The 19,349-nt window shown below is 37.6% G+C and overlaps 1 protein-coding gene across 4 annotated transcripts in view; it reads right to left on the reverse strand.

The window, feature by feature from the left end:
* Nucleotides 1–1,654: 1,654 nt before the first annotated feature.
* Nucleotides 1,655–19,349, reverse strand: part of kcna4 (potassium voltage-gated channel, shaker-related subfamily, member 4) — a 40,228-nt gene continuing 22,533 nt past the window's right edge. For 2 of the 4 annotated variants that reach the window (XM_051900692.1, XM_051900693.1), the window contains one exon: nucleotides 1,655–6,730. The gene's annotated coding sequence lies outside the window, so the exon portion shown is untranslated. Of the gene's footprint in view, nucleotides 6,731–9,090; nucleotides 10,500–19,349 lie in introns of those variants that run through there. The other 2 variants (XM_051900694.1, XM_051900695.1) reach the window with 2 other exon arrangements.

A 19,349-nucleotide genomic window follows, 5' to 3' on the forward strand; every position in this document is an offset into this window, starting at 1 on the left:
AATTTTGATTATCACTTGATTGCTTTAATTGCTTTAAAATCAAACGGTGTCTGGAGAGGCCCTGGGAAAAGAGCTGGTAATTAGGCTACAGATTCGTGATGAGGAAAAGGGCACGATAACATAGCAGGAGAGAGATTGGACATTATCTGAGGATAAGTTGGGGGAACCTAAGAACGGGGGAGATTAGAGTGAAAAGAGAAGTACCAGAGGTACGGTGCAGAGAGAGTCAGGTTAAAGGAAACTGTTGGAGCGTTAAATGGTGTAGAATTTCTAGGGACAGTAACGGGCCGGGGATTATGTTTCCAGTAGCATTAGGGATAAGGCTAGCCACTTACTGCCACGTTCCCTGGTAGTGTGAACGCTACAGAATGCCCACCATGTGCTTGGCTATTGTTCTGTGTCAGGTTTAATGTTACACCTTTGAGTGATGTGGCCTATTCCTGGAAGACAGCCACAAGCTCCAACTCAAAGCCAGCAAGACTAACTCCAAACCAAATATAATACTACTCTGCACAGGGCATTCATGGCCTGTTTCATTCAATGACCTTGCATCAGAGTGATGCATATAGTATCGTGCTCCTCAGACCAAACACGACTAGCACATTGGCGAGACAGTCTACATAAATGAGCGTATGCACCCTGACTGTTCCAGCCAATGGTAACAAACATGTTCGGACACAGCTAATGCGAATGTGACAGCTGACATTCCACGTCCGAAACGTTACGCAAGCGTGCCGAAGCATAGTGTTTGCAAGCTGGAGTGGAAGCGAAGACGGGAAGACCTCATAGATTGTTCCGGGTCCTCTGGCAAGTTCACCCCCGTTTTACAGACAGCAATGATGGGCGCTAGTCTATAAATATCAGCACCCCAGTGCTGATTTACACCCTGTGGCCGTAGCCCAGAGTCCACAGGCACTGACCTTCAAGGCGGAATGCAAACACACAAAGACAAATCTGTCGCTTTCCATGTCAGCTTCTGCAGTTTACAGTAAATAAAGAAGCCCACAGAGAGTGGGACGATCTATAATTAAAGTAGAAAGGTCACCTGTACCCTAGTACCTGTTGACTCCCGTCCTCTAGCCACTGGTGACTTTTCCCTGAAGTCAAACAATGGCAGGAGATAAGACTGGGACTAATTAACACCTCGTTTATTTTGGTGCACTGGTGTGGACAAGTGAATGTGCGTAAAAGGGGAAGGACCACATCAACATTCAAGTGTTATTGTGTTTACATCGGCGCATTTGAGCGTATGCGTGTGACCCCTAGATGGAGCGCGGCACAGTGCTATTTTGTTTGCAGGGTGTGAACTCAGGCACATTGTCTTCGGTGGGAGTTCAGCTACTGCGTCTGGAGCAAATCCAAGAGTCTAGTAATTACTCCATGCAGCTTCCATGTTAAATATTTAAACGCTGCCGTACATGAATGACTGGAGGATCAGGTGTCAAAAACAAGTCTATGAGCCCTTGCATCAGAAAATGTCCTTTAATGGCAAAACTCTTTGTCCTCGGTCACAGGCCTCAGTCGGAGACGGCACGAACACATGGCGAGGGTCTTGTAAGACTCTCGCTACATCGACTGTCACATACACACACAAATAGAGATTTGAGTCTAATATAATGAAGATTAATTCAAAAATGCACACACAGAAGAGAGATAAAAATGGCCTTCGTTGTTTTTATTTAATATATTATGTTTTGCTTTTTTAATTTTCAACATTGCACATAATTTCATTTCCATCACATCTCATATTGCTGCCTACAAAATGATATGCATGTAGAAAAATCCATAAGATTGATGAATTAACCCCCCCAAAAAGGAAAAGAAATAAAGAAATGATACAGGGTCTCCAATATACAAAAAAAAAGAAGAAAAAAAAAGAAAAGAAAGAAAAAAAAAGGAATAAATAAATAACACAAATACATCGTCAATCAGGATGCAAGTTTTTAAAACCAAAGCATCATGCAGAAAGAAAGGGCAAGCCCATCCAAAACTCACATGAATAGAGGAACATCTGGTTATTTATTTACTTCTTTGAGGGGGGTGATTCTATACACTTTCCTGCCGTCCGGATTGTTCATCGAAAGAACACAGACTCACCGAGCGCTTCTCCCTCAGCATGCTTGTTAGGAGGCACAAAAGCTGACCCAACACACACCAACACACCTCTCATCAAAAGCGGAAATACACAGAGGTCCACCTGTGATTACCAAAATGATCTGATATTAGATTCATATTTCTGGCGTGCGATTGCCTGTGTTTGGTTATAGTAACCTGTAGCCGTATACAGTGCTGTATGATGGACACTAGACGTAAGCTGATCTGGTAATTGAAAGAGATCTTTTCCAGTCAGCAGTGTTCTCTTGCGGTTTCGTTACTGTGTGAGCAGCCAAGCGTTACACTGGTAACTCTGTCCATTACGACACTTTACAAAAGTGAAAAAATGCTTAATCATGATTCTGAAGAATTTATCTAAGCTCACTGAAATACATTGACAATGAGCAGACACTCACTTGTACACAAAGTACAATATATTTCATGCTGTAATGAAAGCCACAACAGAATTTTTATTGTTCATACATTACATCAAATATCACATTGGTGTGCTAAGGTTCTCTTTCTATGATTGCTATATTTTCTGAAAAGTCTCTTCATTTTGACTCAGTATCTCTCACATAGTAGTTGGGAATCAAATAGTGATAGTCAATATTACAGATTTTTTTTCATTTATATATATTGTGGATATGTTGATCGAAACTGAATTTTATGCATGCTCATTTCTGCCTTTACGTTTAGATAATCTATGCCGATTTAATAAATAATTCGTTTAATAATACCGTTCAATGCCATCTTGAGCAAATCTGTTTACATTGTAATGTTGTAAAGCCTAAACACCACCTACAAATTTTATTTTTTATTTATTTTAGTTTTATTTTAAACAAAATAGCATCGAATTTTAATCTCATCCATTTATTGTCCATCAGCCATGACATGAAACTAACTATTTTATTGTCAGTGCAACCCTAACAGTCAAACAAAATTCATGTGTGGATTAAATAAGTGAGCTTTTAGATATCTCTCCATTGCCTTACACATTCCTGTGTAAATCAGTTTAATCGTTTAATCGCAGCGAGTTGAATATGAACAAAATAATCGATCAACTCAATGAGAGGATGTGTTGATCTGGTCTATCTCGTTTAGCAGGTAATTCTCCTTCTTTTTCACAGGGCAAAGCTTCCTTTTCCTCCAAAGCCAGCTGACCAGTCAGCACTGGCAGAGCATCTCCATGGTAACAAAGTCTCCTCACGGTTGGCTGGTAATTCTTGGCTGTTGACTCAGTGTGTGTAAAGAAAGAGCCATGCGCATCGCATCGTGGATGTTAAGGAATTCTTTTGTTCTCAAGTGTAAACCATTCCGATCCACTGCATCGAGCACATGTCGTGGTGACATCATAATAGCACTAACACATATTTACACATTAAAGTCACATGCAGATCTACAACATGTGACGTGACGCAACGCTCCATGTTTAGTTGCTTCATGGCGCTGCTCCACCTGATGATCTCGGCTTCAGTTTATGAAACGCACTCAGCAAGTGGTTCTTTGCTAGAGAGTCCAGTCAACTAACTAACACACACGCTAAAAAAAAGAGAGAGAGCTGAGGAGAGAGAGTCTGCAACCGGCAGGATCGGCTTCCACGAGGTGCACAAAACCATTAAGGATTAAGAGAACGAGAAAAAACAGGGCCTGGGACTCGAGAAGGCTAACAGTCAAAAAGTAGATCTGCCTAAAATGACGTGTGACCTTGAGGACACAATAAAATAGACATCTGCTTATGTACATACGTCGTGTTTCATGTGCATCTATTTTTACTAGGTCTAAATCTCTTCAAGAAATAAAAAGAGGTCCGAACATAAAACATAGATTTTCAGGGTTCGACTTTGGTTATATAATATTCAAGGCTAGGTTTAAAAAAATAGATAGTACACTTCCATAGAACTTTGCATACAGATTACTTGAATGTATTTCCATGACAACGAAGCAGCTGGTTCATTCTAGAAATGGTTTGTGTTTCAATTCTATACGATCAGACCACGTTTATCCTAGAATTCTGACACGTCGCCTATTCAGAGTAGTTCCAACAGGAAAGACAGACAGACAAAGACAGAGAGGGACAGAGAAAGAGAAGACAACTGTGTGCATAAGTCTGCATGCTTGGTTGCATGTCAGATAGGCAGGGAAGGAAAGCAAAAAAACAAAGAACGAAAAAGGAGTGGGAGATGAAAAGAGAGACAGAGACAGGGAGGATTGTGGGGCAGAGAGAGTATCGTCTCTTTCTGTTGCCGTGTCTCCCAACAGAGTGTTAGCTAACCTGGAATATGACTTGCAGATCTGTTTATATGTGGCTTTATTGTCTTGCTGTCGGTGTGTGGCACTGTAATTTGCAGTCTTCTGTTTGAGGGCACTATTTATAGTGGGTATTGCAAAGAGGCGAATTGAGCTGCAATACCAAAATTCCCAGTCCACAACAGCAGACACTGTTATTCCTATTGCGATAAACTGGTCGGTGATATTTATTAACCAAACTCTGCAATGGTTCACCACTGATATTTAAAGTGGATGCAGACAGAGAGAAGCAGACTCGGCTCACCATCTGAGCGCTGGGCATCAGTCCAGTAATGCACCAACTCAAATGAATAACCAGCTGTCCACCAAACCTGATGGCACCCACAATTCAACCTTCATCATTTATCTGCACCTTGGAGACCATGAAGGCCACCAAACATATAGGTCTATTATTCAGATGACTATTACTGATTACTGTTTTACTCCTCCGGGTGTGAAAGGGACAGTTCACCCAAAAACGATTTACTCACCCTCATGTCGTTCCAAACCTGTATGACTTTCTTTCTTCTGTAAAACACAAAAAAAGATATTTTAAAGAATGTTTCTGTTCATACAATGAAACTTAGTGGGGTCCAAAACAAGATTGGACCACATTAGGTATGTTTACATGCACTAATTTTCGTCATTCGAAATGAGTCCAAACCATTTTTAGATTCTGAATGTTTTGTTTATGTGAACCTTAAACATTGCAATCCGATTCATATATTCGTTTAAGTGGCAAAATAACATCACTGGAGTTGCGTGAGTATAAAGGTTGTTTTTGCCTTGATGACAGCTAAGAAGAAAACTGACATGTATGTCACAAGATCTTTTTTAGCAAATGTTTGGTAAATATACAGTCTCCTCCACTGACCAGTTCGTAAGACATACGCACGTTTGTAAAATGTAAAACGTAAACATAAGGTATTTATGAATTCGATTGAGAAAACAGTTGGATTCAAGCGTTTACATGCATATTTTTTTGCTGTTGACCAGGTTATTTCAGGTCTACACCATCCTTTTCAATCTAAATCAACTGCGATGTTTACATGAAAGTGTTTTAGTCCGACTGAGACATAAATCTGACTATAAATAGATCGCATGTCCTGATTTTGCTGAGTTAGACAAATTCTTGGGTCAACATATTTTGTTGATCCTGGAACAACACTCCTGTCCGAAAATTTAATCATAACCATGTCCCTACCTCTAAACCTAACTCTACCAATAATTCATCCCTAAAATCAGAGGGAATGACAGGTGGATAACAATGATGCAGAAGCACCTCACCCTGGTTGTAAGCCTAAACTTGACATAAACTGTAAACGTATCCCTCAAATCTGATTGGTTGAATGGAATGTTGTTCCAGGAACAACAAAGATTTTGATCCAGGAACATGTTGTACTTGGTGAAATCAGATTTTGCAAATAGATTATTTGGGTACATGTAAACATAGCTATTGACTTGCATTGTATGGATAAAAAACACTAAGTTATTTTGCAGTAAATGGAAAGTCATACAGGTTTGGAATAACATGATGAGGGTGAGTAAATCACAACAGAATTTGCAGCAATCTTGGGCGAACTATCCCTTTAAAAACATTTAGGTTTTTGATAGCACAGACACAGCCACACTAATCTAAAAACACACTATTCTTGATCATTGAAGATTTGAGCAAAAGCAATGAGTCTGGTGCTGAGGGGAATGTGATTTGACCCTGCATTCATACTGTAAATGTGTGACCCGTCCAGACTGACATCATTGAGCACTGCCGCTGAATTTCTCCATTTCAGCTGGCAGTCTTTTGGTTTAGGAAATGAAAAGAGATAAAACTAGATGGAAGAGGCTGCCACAGACAGACAGTAGACTTTCCCTTCACTTATATTTAACAGCTTTCACCAGGCCTACCACAAAAAAACAAGTGGCAATATTACACCCAAACAAATATTTCTCTATTATAAGAAAATATTCACATCTGTTCTTGCAAGACACTGATTCACTCATAAAGAGAAAAATGAAAACATGTCAAGCTTTTTTTTAAGAAGTCTCCTGCTGCAGGTTCCTCTACATAGAGATGTAGTGTACTGTGTCTTTAAGGCATTTATTGGGGCGGGTCTTAAACAGTTTGACACCTGGCTTGATGATGGACTTCCTGTCTTACTGCTCGTCGGAGAGGCTGCAGTGTCTGATGTCCAGTGTCAATCTGATGTCCAGCAGTGGCTTCAGTGACACCTGTGTCGACGGGTCCGTCCCGTCCACTTGCCGTCTGGTGACTGGCAGTCATGGCCATTCCCCTCCGTAGGAGTCCAAAGGCTGACGGAAAAGTCTCTCATAGGCAAGACTCACAACACTGCAACAGAAAGGAAACAACAAAAGTTTTTGATTACTGACTTTTACCATTTATATTGTCAGTTATCACATTTTACTCTATGTCCTTCACCTGGCAGCATAGAAGCAAATTAAAGTAAGAGTTTCCTCAGTGTCATTACAGAGTCAGTATTTACAGTGTCAAAGAAGAGCAGTGTCAAGTGACACAGAAGATTGTCCTGTCTGGCACATGAAGCCAGACAACCTTCACCTGTAAAGAACATACAGTACTTTACCATTGCTCAACATCAACAATAACAACAAGCTAATGAGATTAAAGGTGAATTCATTAAAAAAAGTGCCCTACTCACTCCAAAGGGCAGAGCACTTGAAGTGAGCACTCTGAAGGGTACAGGGATTATTGTCTCATTTGTGGTACAATTACATACACTACAGTTCAGTTCAGTTGTTTTTGAAAGAAGTCTTTTATGCTCATCAAGACTGCATTTATGATCAAAAATACAGTAAAAACAGTAATATTGTGAAATATTAAAATGTATTTTAATCCTGTGATGGCAAAGTTTTGGCAAAAAAAAAAAAAACTTCAGCATCATTACTCCAGGCTTAAGTATCACATGATCCTTCAGAAATCATTCTAATATGCTGATTTGCTGCTCAATAAACATTTCTTATTCTTATCAATGTTAAAAACAGTTAATATTTTTTTCAGGATTCTTTGATGAATTTAAAGTTCAAAAGAATAGCATTTATTTGAAATAGAAAACATTTGTAATATTATAACTGTCTTTACTATCACTTTTGATCAATTCAATGTGCCCTTCCTTACTAGGGCTGTGCGACGATATATATCGTTACCACGAAATAAAATGTCTATCGTTAGAGATTTTGCTATATCGTATATATCGTAGTACAAATATATTGCACTATTGACACTTCAGAGTGATGAAATGCATGACTGAGAATATAAAGAGCGGGACGTGCTTGATGTTAAAAGAGTTATAAGCGGAATATATCCTGAAAAGGAACTCGGTGCAGCACTCGTGCTGACTGGCACACTGCCAAAGTGCGCGCATTAAACCTGCCTCTCTCAGAAGGCGATCGAGAATTAGAGACGTGCTCGATGCTAAAGTGTATTAAGCACAATAAGCAGGGGTGGGCGATATACTGGTTGACACGATTAGCCGGTAGAAATTTGTCAACTGGATTTTGGACGATCGTCTCTGTCGCGTGAGGTTGCTATGCTGCTCGGTCACGAAAATTTAAAATTTGCATGAGTTTTTAAGCATTGCGGTTTAAAAACAAGTGATTTTAAACTGTTTAAGTGCAATTAGCAGCGAAAGACAACTCATTTCAGCATTTGCAAGCGCTTTCTGAGAGACTGTTTCTCAGCGCCGTCTGAGAGACGCGCGACATGCTGCTCATAGAGCGCGTGAGGACTGAACTGAGTGCTTTTTGACGCCTAATTGGGCTTGAACGGTTAAATACACATACCTATGTGCCAAAGTGACCTCGTTTTTGCAAGTAAACAGAGCCATTTATGTCTAAAGTGAAGGTACAATTGAGAAAGACAAGGCTCTAGTTAATGGATCGGTGCAGTCGGTCTTAAAGGTACAGCATCCAAATGTACCTGCTGTCATTGCTAATCAAACAACAAAAAAGAGAGAAAATCTCTCACTGCTTGCTTTTGTAACTTTAATAAGAATAAATGTATATTTAATTTACACAGTAAAGACTATGCATTGTTTTTTATACCTTTGATTACTTTATTCATTTTCTAGTGCTTGTAGTTTTTTCATGTAGGTCTATTTCGTCCGTCTTTGTTCTATTGTAGTTTGTTTTCTTTGCTCTTTCTTTATCAGTTTATTTGTCTTCAGTAAGCTTGAGAGTTTTTTAGGCTAGTATTAATTTTTTTAATTATATTGAAATTGATGATAATTATGAAATTTCAATGATATGGAAAATTTTGATATCATAAAAATCTTATATATATAAATCTTACTGACCCCAAACTATTGGTAGTGTATGTTAGTGTATATTAATATTATCTTCAATATAAGAGTAAAATTCATATAGTCGTACTGTTAAGACTGTTGTAGTAAACAAAAGTTTTGTGTCAAATATATATTTTATGCACCTTTAATTGTACTATTTCCATATGGTACAAACAAACATAAAATGTGCAAATGTGTACAGAATTGGTTCAAATCACAGGTAAGTTGAGGTAATAAATTACCTCAGTATTAAAAATTAATCCGGAGAATACATCACTCAGGATCACATGATCATAAATGGTAAAATGACTTCCTCCATCACATGTACTGTTCCCTAATGGCTTCGATATTTGGTTGCTCACTTTCATTTGAAACAACCTTTCCAGTAACGTCCCCTTCCCGCAGTGCCCTTCAAGGACACAGAAATGCTGTTTGATATTCACCTTAGGTAGTACCATGCATATTCTGCTCTTTAACAGAAAATAAACATACTTATAGCACATTATAAACACATATAAATGGAAAACCACTTTTGAAAATGAAATGATGTTGTTTTCTTCGATGGAGCTACAAATGAGACGTTAGGCAGAATGGCAGCCTCAGTCACCATTTACTTTCATTGTATGGAAAAATATGCTATGGAAAAAGACAGCAGTCTGCCTAACATCTCTTTTTGAGCTCCATAGAAGAAAGAAAGTCATTCAGGCTTGGAACGAGTGAGAGCAGGTGAGAATTTTCAGTTTTGGTTGAACTATTTTATTCCTTTAGGTCATTTACAATACAGCTCGAATTTACAATGGGACAATAACATGAAAGAACAAATTACATGTACTTTAACCATAGAGCTCAAAAAAAACAATGCCAGATAAGTTGTAGGTCAGTGCAAGAAAGCCCACAATTAGTCATTTTCAGTGCATTCCATAATGCTTAAAATGCCAGCTGTGGCAAGAGCGAAGGGCCACTGGATGACGTGCTGTTGCGCAGGTCACGTACCAAAGAGGCAAGACACTACGTGAGCTGCTCATCTAAGTCAGAGAAGATTTCAGAACAGATGAACAATCCAACATCCAGTATAGACTGATTATACCAGAACAGCACCAACATGTCACACTAGTCCAGAAATGCAAAGCCTTTTGCCTGCCAAAATTTGTGGGAAAATATCCCACGAAGTATGATCTCTTGCATTAGACCAGGGGTGGGGAACGTTGATCCTGGAGGGCAATTGTCCTGCAGAGTTTAGCTCCAACCCTAATTAAACACACCTGAAGCTAATCAAGGTCTTCAGGATTACTAAAGTTACAGGCAGGTGAGTGTTTTTTTCAGGGTTGGAGCTAAACTCTGCAGGACAATGGTCCTCCAGGATCAACGTTCCCCACCCCTGCATTAGACAGTCGCGCAAGATACTGAAAGGACTGCAAAATCAAGATTGATAATGTTTGCAGTTATTTCTACTTTTGTTTACATGTTGACTTTTCTTTTTTTAGTGAAGTATTTTATTAAATACGGCTTAAATGAAATCTTCATTGTGTATACCTATACAGTTTAGTTGATCAAGCTCATGTGAAATGTGAAAAATGTTACCATTCTTTAAACATATTTGATACATTTGATATCAGCTGTCTAATATGAAAGTATGTTCACATTTTACGTTTATAATACTCAGTATTGGCCAACTCCTGCGTCATCATCACATGCATCCGTCGTGGTGCTCACGTGAACAGCGTCGGCCAATAATGAGTCGTTGTTCTGACGTAGAACCCGGAAGCTCTGCACTGTTTACTGCGTCAACAGCGTAGGAGACTGACATGAAAGAGAAAAAATTGTTGAATAAAGTCGTTATTTTTGTTTGTTTTTTGTGCACAAAAAGTATTCTCGTCACTTCATAACATCAAGGTTGAACCACTGTAGTCACATGGACTATTTTAACGATGTCTTTACTACCTTTCTGGACCTTGAAAGTGGTAATAACATTGCAGTCTATCGGAGGGCAGAAAGCTCACGGATTTCATCAAAAATATCTTAATTTGTGATCCGAAGATGAACAATGGTCTTACGGGTGTGGAACGACATGACTTTGAATTGAGTTTGATTGATTTTGAATAAATTACATTTTAAAATATATTAAAATAGAAAACATAAAATTTCACAATATTTGTTTCTACTGTATTTTCTGATCAAATAAAAACAGCCTTTGTGAGCATAAGAGACTTCTTTCAAAAAACATTTAAAAAATCTTTTAAAATTAATGGTGTACAAGATAAAAAAAAAAACTTGACTTTTTACACAAAGTATTTTAAGAATTGTAATAATCTCTACAGAATTTATTAAGAACTGCAGATGATTATAGTTTTGTGCAGTTGTGCAGTAGTTACTGTAAAAACTGTAATTGTGCGTGTGACAGCTTTATTTATTTTGGACTTTAACATGTCCAAACTACTTGAAATGCCTGTTTGTTTTTCTAATTCTTCTCTTACATCTGAATCCTTAATAAACACTAAAGTAATAAATAAACACTGATAAACACTGGCACACTGTTGGGCTGGCAAGCCATCAAATGTGTGAGATCTAATTCTATCCTGAGAAGTCAAACGTATAAACAGCCAAGCATGTGGTCTAATCAAACCGTAATATTTTGAGTTGATTCGTGCCACTGGAAACAAGCGTACCCTCAGAGCCCCTGATGAACACATTCTCTCTCTGACTCTCTCTTTGCTGCTCTCCTCTTTTTCCTCTCTCTGCTACTAAACGACGTTCATATTTTCCTGGCACAGGAGAGGTCAAAACATGACTGAATAAGGAATTCTCCAGTAATTGAGTCCAATTTTCCTTTTTCTGAGACATTTCATTCCATAGCTAATTTTAGCCCTCCTGCACAGTCTTTTTTGTGTTGTGAACAGGGATCCAACAACAACCACAAATCCCATGAACTCTGGCGAGGTTGAAGCAGCACTGCTCAGATTTACTGTACAGCTGGGATCAACAACTAATAAAAGTGAAGGTAAGAGAGAACACATACATTGAGTTTCAGAATAATAATCAAAATTAGTTATATTTTACAATAATGATATTTTATACACACACACACACACACGTCACTCATCTTTTTATACCCAAAATGAAATAATTATATATTTAATAATTATTTACACACAGTTGTCTTCCAATTTGACTGAAAAAGCAGCGTTCCATTAGTGTAGAGACTTTTCATTGTTTGTATCACTCAGCTTGTGTATAAGTGATGGGTTTTTTTTTGTTTTTCCTATTTATTATTTCTTTATTTTTCTTTCTGCAGATTTCTTTGTTATGCCAGTAGGTGGCGACAAGTGAAGAATCCATCATTGACCAACTGTTCAAAATCCCTGATTTGTTCAAGAATGAATCAAATGACTGATTCTGAAACCGCATGCCTCCCTGCTTACATAGCAGGTGAAAAACAGTATGTGACAAAAGAAGTATCTCCGAATTCACAGTACTCATAAAAGAGTAGGCAAAAAGTACCCGAATGACCTACAGTGCCGCTTTAAAGTTTGTGAACCCCTTTGCAGAATCTGTGAAAATGTGAAAAATTTTAACAAAATAAGAGAGATCATACAAAATGCATGCTATTTTTTATTTAGTACTGTCCTGAGTAAGATATTTTACATAAAAGATGTTTACATATAATTCACAAGACAAAAAAATAGCTGAATTTATTAAAATGACCCCATTCAAAAGTTTGTGAACCATTGATTCCTAATACTGTGTGTGGTTACCTGGATGATCTACGACTGTTTTTTTGTTTTGTGATGGTTGTTCTTGAGTCCCTTGTTTATTTTGAGCAGTTAAATTGCCCAGCGTTCTTCAGAAAAATCCTCCAGGTCCTGCAGATTCTTCAGATTTTAAGCATTTTTTGCATATTTGAACCCTTTCCAGCAGTGACTATATGATTTTGAGATCCATCTTTTCACACTGAGGACAATTGAGGGACTCAAACACAACTATTAAAAAAGGTTCAAACATTCACTGATGCTCCAGGATGAAACACAATGCAAACTTTTTGAATTTGAAGATCAAGGTAAATTGTACTTAATTTGTCTCCGGGAAACATGTAAGTATCTTCTGTTGCTTCCAAAGGGCAGTACTAAATGGAAAAAAAAATTGATATTTGAACAAAATAAGAAAAATTTGGACATCTTCATCCTGTTCAAAAGTTTTCACCCTCAGACTCTTAATGCATCGTGTTTCCTTCTGGAGCATCAGTGAATGTTTGAACCTTTTTTAATAATTATGTTTGAGTCCCTCAGTTGTCCTCAGTGTGAAAAGATGGATCTCAAAATCATTCAGTCACTGCTGGAAAGGGTTCAAATATGCAAAAGATGCTGGAAATCTGAAGAATCTGCAGTACCAGGAGGATTTTTCTGAAGAACAGAGCTCAGTTTAACTGCTCAGAGCAAACAAGGGACTCATGAACAACCATCACAAAACAAAAAACAGTCGTAGATCATCCAGGTAACCACTCACAGTATTAAGAATCAATGGTTCACAAACTTTTGAACGGGGTCATTTTAATAAATTCAGCTATTTTTTGCCTTGTGAATTATATGGAAACATCTTTTATGTAAAATATCTTACTCAGGACAGTACTAAATAAAAAATAACATGCATTTTGTATGATCTCTTTTATTTTGTTAAAATTATTCACATTTTCACAGATTCTGCAAGGGGTTCACAAACTTTGAAGTGGCACTGTACTACTTCCGGCAAGATTCTGAAGTGTGCATACAATGGACACTTTACTATCCCATGAGGCCACGGGAGAGAATTTGTGAATGGCAGTGAAGAGACACGACTGAGGCTGGTAGGTCACATGATAATGACAACAAAGCGATAGTGCTGGGCGGTATGAAATCACGGAATCCAGTCACAAATAGAACTTACTGTATAAAGCGGAGCGTCACAGAATTTGGCCATTTTTGGATGAATAAATCAAAAGTAGGGCTGGACAATGAATCAGATATCGATACGGACTAGTGTATGTGAATATTAAAGCTAAAAATAACTAGTATTGAAATTTGAAGTCTGTATGAATGAGCGCCGCATTTTTGTCTACTACTACACATACTGAAGCTCGCAATGATTTCAGTGTCTGCTGTCTCACTTGAACTTCATCTGCAGAGCTGCTCTTAGGGTCACTTTATGAACATTTCACCGTTTAATTTGATAAAACTATCGACATTTGTCATATCATATACACAGGAAGTCAAAGGTCTTCATGACCCTGTCAAAATAAAAGTTTGGTATACCTTGAAATAACAGAAATATACTATTGTTATACTAAATTGTTAGCTTTATGAACTGATTTGATTACATTTTTAATACATTTTTATTCGTCCTTACAATGTTTATATAATATATTCCCTGTACTCCTGACAGTAAAATATGCCAAAATAAAGGTCCAGTAAAAAAAAAAAAAAAAAAAACGTGACATACCATGAAACCGCCAGAATCTTAAAAAAAACCTTTTTGATCAAACCGCCCAGCACTACATAGCGAATGTAGTACATCCAGATTACATTCATACTACACACATTCAAACTACAGTATATAGAACATACTCGCAAAGTAAGTATTATTCAAATAAGTACCTACTCATGCGAGTATGTGATTTCAGATGTGAATGATTCATTCAGGAATGCCACAATAACTGTGTTGCATGATTAATTTTACTGTAACTATTGTGGGCAAAGCAAAAATATACAAAGTAACTGATAATATTCTGTCTACAACGTTAAGTTACTCAAAATTATTTTTCGTTTATTGAACTGTTGTATAAAAGCAAGATCACACTCGCAACTGAATTGTTGGGCTGAACGTCAACACAGCCAATATCAACACAGCCGTAATGATACTCAGAAACAACAGCAATCTTGCTTGTGTGACATAGCCTATTTAGCCTAAAATATAAATCTGGCCGTAACAACAATAATACAAATAAATAAAGAGATACCAGTAGGTTTTTCTACATAAAAAAAAAAAATCATTCCTGATATTCAAAGCAAGACCATCATACGCTTTCAGTCAAAAACAAAATGTCCATAGCAGAAAATCACATCATTTATCACTGCAGATCTATCCTGAGCAATGTATCTCTCTTTGGCTTGCCTGATTGCCTACATAGCTGCTGTTGTTTTTTCTTTCGCTCTCTCTCTGTCTCTCTCTTCTTATCCCTCTTTCCCTGTCTCTTGGCTGCCGTCCCTGTAGCAGGCAGAGCATGTAGTAAGTATGTGACAGAGTGTAGCGGTGGAACCCTCGGCATTCTGATTTCGGGGGGTGGGGGGGTGCACAATGGAGGCACATGTGCCTGATGTGCCTCTGAGTCATCTGACTCTATGACAGACCGTCAGTGCGAATTAGCGGCATCCCGCTCACGGGGGCGGGGGCTATGGAACATCATTAAAGCAAAGACGTCCTCCGCCCCCTCAAAACAAGGCACAAACACAGCCACGTACGACTAAAGCATCTACACAGAATGCCTCCTTCAGTACGTAATGCCTCTGATCAAGAACACAGGAATGAGAATCGATCCTTGACGAAGTCAGAGATACATCAGGGGTCTCTGTGAGACAATGAAGACGGCAACGTGAGGTGCTATGCCCTGTCGAGCGATTATTGATTTTTAATCAGAGGAAGTTTCGTTGTCTCTACAGACTGCCTTGAGTTTGACAGCAAAGCATTCACAATTAGAGATCGTTTTCTTGATTCATCCATCACAAACATCTCTAATTCCATAAACTAGAATGAAGTGGATTAATAATTGGAGAGCTAAAATATGACACATGTACACTGAATATACACTGTATAACCAGTAATGTGACACAAGACTTTGTATTAAGCTCTTAAAAACCCTTCACTAATTTAGTTGCACAGTGAAGCGTGACCTTGAATATTAGTGTGCACTTTCCAGGGTAAAAATAAGACTGGAGTGCATATACACTTGTCATGTTAAACATACATCCGACTTACTTAATATTGAAAATGGGAACAACAAAAATGTATCTAAAAAATGTTGTTTTGTTTTTTTTGGAATGGAAATAAATTAGTAAAAAGTTTAATGAGAGTCAGGACCACAAACACAGTTATATCTGTTATTTCTCTTCCACATTGTAAAGTACAAATCAAAGTGAATATATCTGTTATTAGAGGTTATTTGCTGGTTTACCCTTCTAACAGCCACTTAATTTCAAGAAAACAAAATAGTGCATTCCCCAAGTGGATGAGCAACCAATTTTGCGACAGTGTACGGACGTTTTAGCTTGTAGAGGGTTATTAAACTCCATTTTTAGCGGATGCTTCTGGCAGTGTTAACAAACACGTTCTTGTAGCAGCATGGTGACTAAAAAGGGCAATGTTCAGAATGACGTTAAAAAAGGCTTGTCAGTGGTGTTGCTCTGAGGCAGTGTTTATTAATAGATTTAAATTAGGGGAATAGTAAAAATGGATAAAGTCTAACAGATTTAATTGTACACTCTCCCTCTAGCAACAAAATGTTAAAATGTACAAACAGATGTGTGCATGAAATTTACATAAACACTTGAGAGTTACATGTCCAAATAAGGACATCACTGTCTGACTAATTCCTCCGTAAAATGATGTTTCAATTAAATCATCAAGCTTCAGTTAATTCAGAATTCTCTCTTGGCACCGGACTCGACTTCAAATACCCGAATAAGAAACTTAAAGACACAATTAAGCTGTTTTCATTTAGTATACATTCTTCTAATATGGTATGTGGTTTGCATTCACCTCACTTTATGTAAATACGCATATCAGAAATATATATTTATATTTTATATACAAAAAAAGTTTAAACATTTCAAAAATACAGTAAAAACAGAAATATTATTACAATTTTAAATAACTAGTGCTATCAAACGATTAACTGCGATTAATCACATCCGAAATAAAAGTTTGTTTACGTAATATATGTGTACTGTGTATATTTATTATGTATATATAAATACACAAACATACATAGTATACACATATATTATGTAAACACAAACATTTATTTTAAATGCGATTAATCATTTGACAGTACTAAAAACAACTGGTTTTCCATTTTAATTGTTTTAAAATATGATATATTCCTCTGATGGCAAAGCTGAATTTTCAGCATCATTACTCCAGTGTCACATGATCCTTCAGAAATCATTCTAATATGCTGATTTGATACTCAAGAAACATTTCTTATTTTCAATGTTGAAAATGCTTGTGTTGATCAATATTTTTGTGGAAACTGTGAACAGTAGTATGTGTATATATTACTTTAAGTCTAATTTCCTCTTGCCTAAAGACTAACTAAGAATAAAACACACTTCTACATAACGCATGTGATCATGTAACTGATCTTCATCCAGGATAGGTCAGAGTTTTGTGAGCCAACATGGGTGATGCTGCTGTGCGTAGACTTTGGTGTCAATGTACAGTGTCTCTTACAGACTATAATCATTACCAATCAATCCATTAACCAATGAACATGCAGAATGCGACAGAGATTATGAAGCCAAGAGTGTCTGCTTTTGATTCACACCTCTCTTTATCTGTGATAGAGTAGAATGCCAATATGTCTGATCATTCAGAGCATAAATGGATTGTGAGTGATCTAAAGGAGGGACACAGTTGCCTTGCTGCTTCTTTTCACCTAAGAGGAGATTTATTGTTTGCTTTCTACCTCATCAATCACACAGACGTATCTGAAACAGAAATGATATCAGCAGTCATCCCGTGCCCGTTTTCATCTCTTTTCATGTGCTAGATTTATGCTGCCAATGACCTTCATCCCTATTAGAGGAAGACAGATCTAATGCCTCAGACGGGATCTGCCTAATGCCAATTATGTCTCGCTGTACAGCCATGAGAAACACGTCTGGCCTTCCAGCAATGGGTGGTACAATGTAAGACTATCACAATGTCACAGACCGCTACATTGAATATGCCCTGTACTACCGCTGCCCTAATAAAGTAAATGCTGGTAAGTTAGTGGGTGCCTGTTAACAAACATGTTAATGATCATTTCGTACATGGTCTCTTTCCAAAGCAATTTAAAATACAATGCACATAAGCTGCAAAATGTGAGCCTTTTCGGTGAACAACAACTTAATTTAGGGCCTGTACCTCACAAAAAAAGCTATTGTATTGATTCAAAAGACTTTGAATAATGAAAACATGGTGCACAAGTCATACGGGTTACTTGTATTGTATTTCTGGAGCATAATAGCACCAGTTATTTAAAAAAAAAAAAATGCAGCCTGGACATGTTGATAATTAACTACTTTTGTGTTCCACTGAAAAGAAGTCATACAGTTTCAAGACATTTACACAATTATAGTTTTTGGGTGAACTATCCCTGTCCCAAGTGCCTTGCTCAAGCGCAAAGTGATTATAGCTAATGGAGCGTGAAAGTGGGGTTTGATTTTAAGGTTAAATACTTCAAGGCCACATCTTTAACTATAGACCAACTCAATGTTTTGTGAAATCATGAGATAAGGTTCTGTTAGTAAGCTGGTAGACGATAAAAGCAGACAGACTGCAGAACACAACAGAATGTCACTAACAGAAAAGACAATGCCAATACCCAGCTTTTTGTGTCATTTCCATATGTAATCAGTCCAAAACCAGCCTTTAAAGGGTTAGTTCACCCAAAAATGAAAATTACCCCATGATTTACTCAGCCTCATGCCATCCTAGGTGTATATGACTTTCTTCTTTCAGATGAATACGATCGGAGTTATATTAAATAATGTCCTGGCTCTCCCAAGCTTTATAATGGCAGTAAATAGAGGATGAGATTTTGAAGCCCAAAAAAGTGCAACCATCCATCATAAAAGATATCCACATGGCTCGGGGGGTTAATAAAGGCCTTCTAAAGCAAAGCAATGCATTTAAAACTAAACTAAAATAACTAGCTTTCAACAGACGGCCATACGCATCGATTTACGGCGAAAGAGTGAACTCCGAGAACTTATGCCGAAAGAGTGACCTGGCGCATGACGTAGGGACGAACACGGAAGCACAGAGGACAGAGCAAAACAAAACACAAGTCATGAATTAGAAGTCTAAAATGAAATGTCTGAGGATTTTGATATAAGAGAAGAGGAGCTTGAGTTTGTTGCCCAGCCCTATTTGTTTGAACAGCGGGAGGCGTCAAAGCTTACTCTACTCCTACATCGCATCAGGGGTTACTCTTTTGGCATAAGTCGACGTGCGTACGGCCATCTGCCGGAAGCTAGTTATTTTAGTTTTTAAGTTTTAAATATGGATATTTTTCTTACACAAACGCATCGCATCACTTTATTAACCCCCCGGAGCTGTATGCATATTTTTTATGATGGATGGTTGCACTTTTTTAGGCTTCAAAATTCTCTATTCAATGCCATTATAAAGTTTGGGAGAGCCAGGATTATTTAATATAATTATTTAATATAATTCCGATTTTAAAGAAGAAGGTCATATACACCTAGGATGGCTTGATGGTGAGTAAATCATGGGGTAATTTTCATTTATGGGTAAACTATCCCTTTAAAAGGGAAATGTGTCATTTCTGCACCACTAGCATCACCTAACAGAACTGAAAAATAATGACTGTACTAAAACAGGTTTCCTAAACCTTTC

Source organism: Ctenopharyngodon idella, chromosome 7, assembly GCF_019924925.1.
Source record: "Ctenopharyngodon idella isolate HZGC_01 chromosome 7, HZGC01, whole genome shotgun sequence".
In the NCBI taxonomy this organism is placed as follows: domain Eukaryota; kingdom Metazoa; phylum Chordata; class Actinopteri; order Cypriniformes; family Xenocyprididae; genus Ctenopharyngodon; species Ctenopharyngodon idella.